An 8,289-nucleotide genomic window follows, 5' to 3' on the forward strand; every position below is an offset into this window, starting at 1 on the left:
AGAACTTACCGGCTGTGGGAACTGAGCAGGACACAAACCCCAAGAGCAGCCCCTCATGTTAAAGAATGGCAGCCATGTGGATAACTGCATCCACAGAAAGACTGAGAAAACATGGAAAAGAATAGAGTAAAGCATGCTTTCTTGGTAGCAGCAATTTCTCAGGTCTGCTCTGCTTGCTAGATGCAAGCAAGAGCTCTCATTTAAAAGAGGCTTCCTGACTCAGCTTTAGCTGCAAAACCCTGTAGCTCTTTCAGAGGTACTGACATGAAACACTTAAATGGTATTGATAAAAGCTGACCATATGCTTGTTGGTTTTCAGCAATAGCAGGAAAAAAATCTGTGCCATTTTAAAATGCCAGCTTTCTGGGCAGTCCTGCCAGGGTAAATGCTGACTCTGTCAAGCAGACGGTCTGACTAAGGAGCATTTGAGTGTGGTTTGTGAGTACACTGCTGCAGCTTCATTGCTGGCAAGGACCTTGAAATGCCATGGAGTTGTGGCAATAAACATGGCTCCAGCTGGTACTGCCATAATGAATCTAAAATCTCAGAAAGCTAAGAAATGGGCTGGATCCAGCCATCAAAACCACGGATCTAATCCTACCCATATTGCTTAGCAAATTAAAGACCCATGTAGTCAGAAAAAGAGAGAGAGATAGTAAAGAGAGATTCTAAGATGACGAAAAGCTCTAAATGGTTTACAATGTGTTAAAAATATTTGCAAGCTTGGGAGAGTATAAAAAAGGTTAAAGTTCTTAAAATAAAAAAAGAAAGGAGAGTACTCGCCCATGGTGGTACACACAATTAAGTCGAATGCCTGGGAGGCAGAGGCAGACAGATCTCTGTGAGTTCAAGATGAGGTAGCTCACACCTTTAAGCTAAGCACTAGGAAAGCAGCGACAGTGAGTTCAAGGACAACCTGGTCTACAGAGTGAGTTTCAGGACAAAGATATGTAGAAACTTCATCTCAAAAAGCCAAAAATCAAAAAATAAAATTATAGGGCTGGAGAGATGGTTCAGAGGTTAAGAGCATTGCCTGCTCTTCCAAAGGTCCTGAGTTCAATTTCCAACAACCACATGGTGGCTCACAACCACCTGTAATGAGGTTTGGTGCCCTCTTCTGGCCTGCAGGAATACACACAGACAGAATATTGTATACATAATAAATATTTAAAAATAGATAATAAAATAAAATCATAGAGTTTAAAATAGAGCTGCATAAAGATGGAAAACACACAGAGAATCTGGATACTGTATGTTATTATGCTTTCTTTGAATTGTTTGAATGCTGAGGAAGGAGCAACAGCTGCTAAGAGATATTTGCTTATAAATTCTGCTGAATTAATCCAAGACAGGTATTTTGAAAATACCTTGACTTCAAAATTTCAGTCAAAAGATATGTTACTTTGGAGAAGAAGATTTTCTTTTGGTTCCACAGGAAATGAGAGGCTGTGGATTAATTCTGAGTTAAGAATAATCTGGTTTGATCAAGGAAGATCACCTGAGAAATCTTTGGTAGGAACATATGGCCTGGATGTCTGAGTTCTACATCCAGAAGAGATTCAAGACTGCTGCCTGAGATAATCAAGCCTCACAGGATACTCCAGTCAGGACTTGATCGTAATTCTAAATTTTCTTTAGGTCTCCATATGATTATCAGCACCCCTAACTAGCTAGAAGTAGCCTGGAATACTGCATGCACATTCCCAAAAAATGTACTATGGGTATTTTCCATGATTTTTTTTTTAAAAAGAGGGGAAAGTGGTGCAGGAGAATTGCCTGTGTTCTGTCAATCATGTTTCTAATCTTGTAGAAGGTATTTTTGTCTACTGAAATATTTTTAAGATTATTTTTGTTATAGCATTTCTATGTATCTACACTTAAGGTATTATAACTATGCAGCTTATTTAACAAACTCATATATATATGTTTAGTCCTTGAAAGTTATTATTATAAACTATGAGGTAATTAAGAAATACATGTTAGTAGTAATCTAACAAATAAATATGTAGCTATGTTATGTATGATTTCAAAGTCAACCAGTTTAAATAGATCAAAGATTTTCAAACACTATTGAGAGCTATAGAATATGGCACTTAAGATGTTTTCATAATATAAGACATTTTCTTGAGAGAGAGAGAGAGAGAGAGAGAGAGAGAGAGAGAGAGATCTGTTCCTATCAGTACCAATTTACTTCAAAAAGGATTGAACATTGAAGTAACTTCTGATGGAATTTGCTTACATTGATGGCAGAGTTAACCACTGGGAAAATAAACTGTTTTTCCCTTAAATGCTGACAGAATGGTGTACAAATTTGGCATACAGGACATAAAAGTAGGCAACTCTGAAACTTTCCCAAGACAAGGTAGGACAGTCTTTCAAAATTTTCTGCTTCACAAAATGTCTGTAAGATATTCTAGATCAGTATGGCAAATATGTATACCCCAATATTCCAGAAGAATCTTGGGGTAACACTCAGGCAGTCAGATGTTTCTGTTGTTTCTATAGTTTTAGGAATTGTTTACTGAGCTCTTCCTTTTTTCTCAGGTAATATTGCATTTTTCTTGGGTTTCTGATGAGGTTGAAGAGTAGACAGTTATAGTTACAGTTTTCCTTAATTCAGATAGAAAGAAAATTAGGCACAAACTTTGGACTCACCAAGTGAGGATAGATAATGTAGTGTTTTCTAAGAATTTGCTAAATACAAATAGATGGTCATTGTAAATGTAATTATTACTTCAAACTTGTTCTTGTTTTATACAGATTTCTTTTGTTAAAGTGAATAACATTTTCTTTTATTTAGACAATATCAGATTTTTTTTATTGTATTTACTTTTATTATGTTAGAGTTATAAAACTTCCTAGTTAAAAAGTTAAAAACTTTCCTAGGGGAAAATGTTGTGAGAGTTTTGTTCACTCTGTTCCCTGTAACTGTCAACACACTGAACATTTATTCAGAGGAGAGAGTTCATGCACAGGTATTCAGAATGAACTATAGAGCTGTTTATGGCTGACTCAGACAGGGAGCAGGGTAACAGGGCAGAAGAATGAGGAGCTTAGAAGATTCACAGGCTCTTTTGGATCTTGTAAAACAGAAGGGAGGATCAGCTGGAATTTTCTCCATCACTTTTTATAGCTACAAGATTCATGACATACTGTCTGACTCATGAGCTTCTAATATTAGAAAGAATTTAGATTATTTTTATAGTATAAGTTTCACCTAAATATTACTTGAGTGGTGGCAGACCCTTATTTTTCATATAAAATATTTTCATTGCTGTTATATAATTTTAACCAGAGCTTCCCTCAAAGTTTAAAAGTCAAAGGACACATGAAATGACCATGTCCAAATTTATTATCAATCCAATGTATTCCTTCTATACATTATTAACTTGATGTTACATTAAAAGATAAAATCACATGATATTGATGGCTTTTCAATGACCTAATGAGCAATAACCTTAGACAACAATGACAACCACACCAGCTTTATGATACATGGGTTTAATGACTATAATTTAAGTACAACAAGCCCTCTGCATATTTTTAATATTTATGAATAAAAATATGATACTCAGATATTAACCTGAGAACACTTTATTTTCTTAACAGAAATCAATGCTATGGCAAGACACATGGATTTCTAACAGAGGTAATCCAAAATCCAAAACTAATTTTAATTCATAGTTTGTTTTTTGTCTATTCATTTTAAACGAGAGAGATGTAAATGATATGTGCCTAGCCTTATGTAAGAAGACTAGTGAGAATTTTTAATCTACACCTGGTTTTAAGGGTTAGTAGCAGGCAGTACAATAACAGGATAACAGACAAGAAAAGTCAGAGAAAATGGGTCCAGTCAGCATATTTGTTCATTTTAGCTTTTAGGAAAGAGTTTCTCTCCATAACTTGTGCTCTAAAGATGGCATTCCCATTTTTCTCAGAAACTTCTCCTATTCAGAACATGAATGTGTCACGTAAAAACTAATGCTACATTGAAAAAACCTACAGAAATCCATAATATCTTAAAATATCTCTGTGGTAACTGTCTGATTTTGAAAGGTCTTGGTATATTATTCTATGTCACATCACAGTCATGTTGCCATTGATAACAAACTTTTTCAAACATGGTATTTCACTTTCAATAAGCTTCTCCTTATTTCTCAGAACCACCTAAAGAAGAGGTGTATTTCTCAGGGCCTTTCCCTTTGAGCCTGAAGAAAGAAATAGTTTTTATGGCATTCCATTCAGTTTACAGCTCACCTCTCACTAGAAGTACAAGGTTAACTAGGTTTCTTTCCGAACTTCAGCTCCTGTAATAATTTAGTGAGGTGCTCACATAAAGAAAAGCCATTAGTGAAAAGAAATTCTTGAAATAAGACAAGAAAGAAGACAACCATGAGTCAATTCATACTTATCACTATACTCATTTCATGTCTACAGCAAGCATATCTTATTAAATCAATACTTCATCTCCTCAAATTAGTTCATTCATTAAAATTAAATCTGAAATTCTCAAAGTTTTGTTTTAATTTTGGTGATAGTCAATGAGAGATGGTTGAAAACTTAAAAAAAAAACAAAAGACTGCAAAGCAATCTAATGAAATACATTAAAATACGCAAGGGTTCTGAGCAGATGTGGAGATATTAGGAAGAGTCTTCATTTGTTCCTTATTATGATAATAAGTGGTTTCATTTCTTTACTACTAGGTTCTGAATGAAATATTAACAATGTTCTACCATTGCAAAGTATGTTTTCTATATTCTAAATTTTTGGAATTAAACTAGAGAACAAATAATACAGTCTAGATATAATCACATTAGAAACTAAATATATACATACAGTTGTCTAAATTCTATTAAATTTTAAAAAAGATGTAGCTAATATAATTAAGATTGAAAGAGATACTACTTACTTTTCAATTAAAGAAAAGCTGATGACAAATGAAATGTACAAAGTTCTCTAAATCATAAAATGATTGATAGTTGAAAAGTTAAGCAGGAGTTATAAAAAGGAAGTATGCATAAAGAAGAGAGATCCCTTTTATAAATATTAGTGCTATACACACAAATATACAAACACATATATACACACATATACACACCTTACTGAGTTTTGTTAATGTTGATTGCTTCTTATATATGCATGTTTAAGGCTGGCAACTTATGACTGAATAACCTATTAGAGGATTTTTCCTTATGGGAGACTAATTTTTCTTCTCTCAACCATCAACTATTGTCTGAAGATCTTCATCTAGAGATGGATCCTTGTGTGATTTCCTGATCTATGTAGTCATCATGATGCTGGTCTTGTTAAGCCAACTATATCACTGTAATTTCATGGGTTCATCTTCTCTCTTTTGCAGAAAAGATGCTACCTTATAGCAGATGTCCTGGTTCAACTCCCTCTTTTGTGATATTCCCCGGATGTTAGATGTAGTGATTGCATTGTACATGCACCAAAGAGGAATGAGATTTCCTATGTCATTTCCTCTATGCATTTTGTTCAGTTGTAGATCCATTTGAACATTTCTATTTATTACAAAAAGAAGTTTCTATGTTTAGAGACAAGAGTAACACATATCTGGCAGCATTTATACATGGAATATGAAAGCTGAGGTAGGCCTTCTGAGAATATGAAAATCTCTTAGTTTACCTTTAGCATAATATGGATTGTAGATGTAATATTTGTAAAATCTCCCTCTGAAGCAGTCTTTCACACAATTTAATTTCCACTTTATAGAAATGACATGGAAAGCTCCCATTCACTCAGGCACACTGTCTCAGTGGGTGGAACAACCTGTTGAGGTCCTGACTTCTTTGCTCAAATTCTCCCTCCTTCTGCTCTTCAACTGAACCTTGAGAGTTCAATTCAGTGCTCCCATGTGAGCCTCTGTCTCTATCTTCATCTGTTGCCATACAAAGGTTCTATGATGATATTCAAAATAGTCATCAATCTGACTAAGGGACAAGGCCAGTTCAGGCACCCTCTCCTCCCTGTTCAGGGTTCTAGCTGGGGTCACCCCTGTGGACTTCTGAGAACCCTGCCAGAGCCAAGCCTCTTGCCATCCCTAAAATGTCTCCCTCAATTAAGGTATCTCCTTCCCTGCTTCCATATCCATCCTTTCTCCAGCTCAACTATCCCACTCCCCCAAGCTCTCCCTAACCCTCCCCTTCTCCCTTCTCTCTCTCGCTCTCCCTTTCCCCCCACCCCACCCCCACCCCCATGCTCCCAACTTTTGTCTGAGCAAATGGGAGCTCACCAAATCTGCTGGGCTGGGACTGAACGAGCATGGGATCAAACTGGACCCTCTGAATGTGGCTGACAATTGGGGCAGACTGAGAAGCCAATTATAATTACCCTGGAATATATCTCTACTGTATGTAGTGGCTTTTTGGGATTCTATTCTATTTAGATGCATACCTTCCTAAGCCTGGATGGAGGGGGGAGGGAGCTTGGACATCCCACAGAGCAGGGTACCATGCATTCTCTTAGGACTAGAGAGGGAGGGGGAAGGGTGAGTGGGGGGAAGAGAAGGGAAGTGGGAGGAGGGGAGGAAGTAGAAATTTTGATTGGTATTATTTATAAACCAATAAAAAGAGAAAAAAGTGACATGGAAAAGAGACTTTTGCATCTTGTCAAAGGACCACTACTTGCTTCATTTGAATATGCTACGATTCTCTTCTCCATATTTGTTTTAAGATTCTAGTATACTTTGACTGTGCTATGACAGTTCACAAAAAGAATAGTGGAATTCAGTAGTGATTGTAGAGCACACAGGAGCAGCCAGCCGCACAATCCACTTAAATTAATTGTAATAATCAGGGTCTTTTCTTATTTTCCAAAATCTCTGACCCCAAGATTCACAAAAGAACATCCTGAACATTTGTCTTTTAATTACATTTAAGAGAAATCAATAAACAACTAAGAAGAGACAGTTTAATAAAAAGACACGAATTAATTATTTTCTTCAGGGAATGTGATGCATTTTTCTGTCCTTTACAGGTTTCTCTTGATATGTGAATCCCCACTGTTTGCTGAGAATATTTTAATACCATTTGATTGCCAATAATCATAGCAGAATAAAGTCAGGTAGGAAATCCAAACAGAGATATAGAGACTGAGCATAGTCAAGGAGATACCATGTAGCTACCAAAGGAGGTAAATGCCAGAACATTACTGGTAGGCCACAGCCTCATGGTGATACACAGATTAATAGAAATGGGATAATTTAAGATATAAGAGATAACCAGGGATATGCCTGAGACAATGAACAAGAAGTGCTGTAATTAATTTAGTTTCTGTGTGATTATACAGATTTGGATGACTAAGAAATGATCCAGCAGCTCTGTGTTTTCAAATGTCCCCAAAGTGGGGCAAGTATATCCACATAAAACCTGAAAGAGCTTGGGAATGAATTTTAAACACAAAAGAATAGATTTTAGCATATCTTCTTGGTAGCAACATTTTCTTGGGTGGGCTCTATTTGCTAGAGGCAAGCAGAGGCAAGATTCCTTTAAGAGAAGGCTTCCTGACTCAGTGTAAGCAACAAAAAATGCCCAGAACCTTTAAAAACCAGTTTGCTTGTTTGTCCTAGTTCTGTTACAGAGCACTTAAATATGGTCTGTGAGCAGTGTGTCACTAATTGCTTAATGGTTTCATAGACCTGCTGCATCCCTAGAGCTGGGGTGAAGAATATGGTTCACAAAAGCAATATACATGCCTTTGCCATGTTGATCTGTGTGGAGCAAACATACAGGGCCATGTAGTTGTTCCTAGACATGACCACTTAGCATACAAAAGTACTCCTGGTCAGAAAATTATTAAATATACAAAATAAAGACAAACTCAGACAAAAATAAATCCCTGAACAGGTCACAACATGTCTGGAAATGTACATAGTCTTGGTAGAGAGAGGAAAAAGAGTATATAGAGAAGAGTACAGAGAGTCATAGATTAAAGAGGTAAAGATAATAAAAGAAATAATAAAAGTAATAGAGTTAAAAATAAGCCATAAAAAGATGGAAAATGAATATAGAATCTAAATTATGTATATCATTATGGTTTTTTTTTTGAATTTTCATCTGTGAATGAGCTAACTACACAAAGAAATTTCATTGTATGGGCTGCTAAACTAAACTAACATCTATATTCTAAAGTTATCTTGAGGGGCTGGAGAGATGGCTCAGTGGTTAAGAGCATTGCCTGCTCTTCCAAAGGTTCTGAGTTCAATTCCCAGCAACCACATGGTGGCTCACAACCACCTGTAATGAGGTCTGGTGCCCTCTTCTGGC

The sequence above is a fragment of the Microtus ochrogaster genome, linkage group LG3, assembly GCF_000317375.1.
Source record: "Microtus ochrogaster isolate Prairie Vole_2 linkage group LG3, MicOch1.0, whole genome shotgun sequence".
Lineage (NCBI taxonomy): Eukaryota > Metazoa > Chordata > Mammalia > Rodentia > Cricetidae > Microtus > Microtus ochrogaster.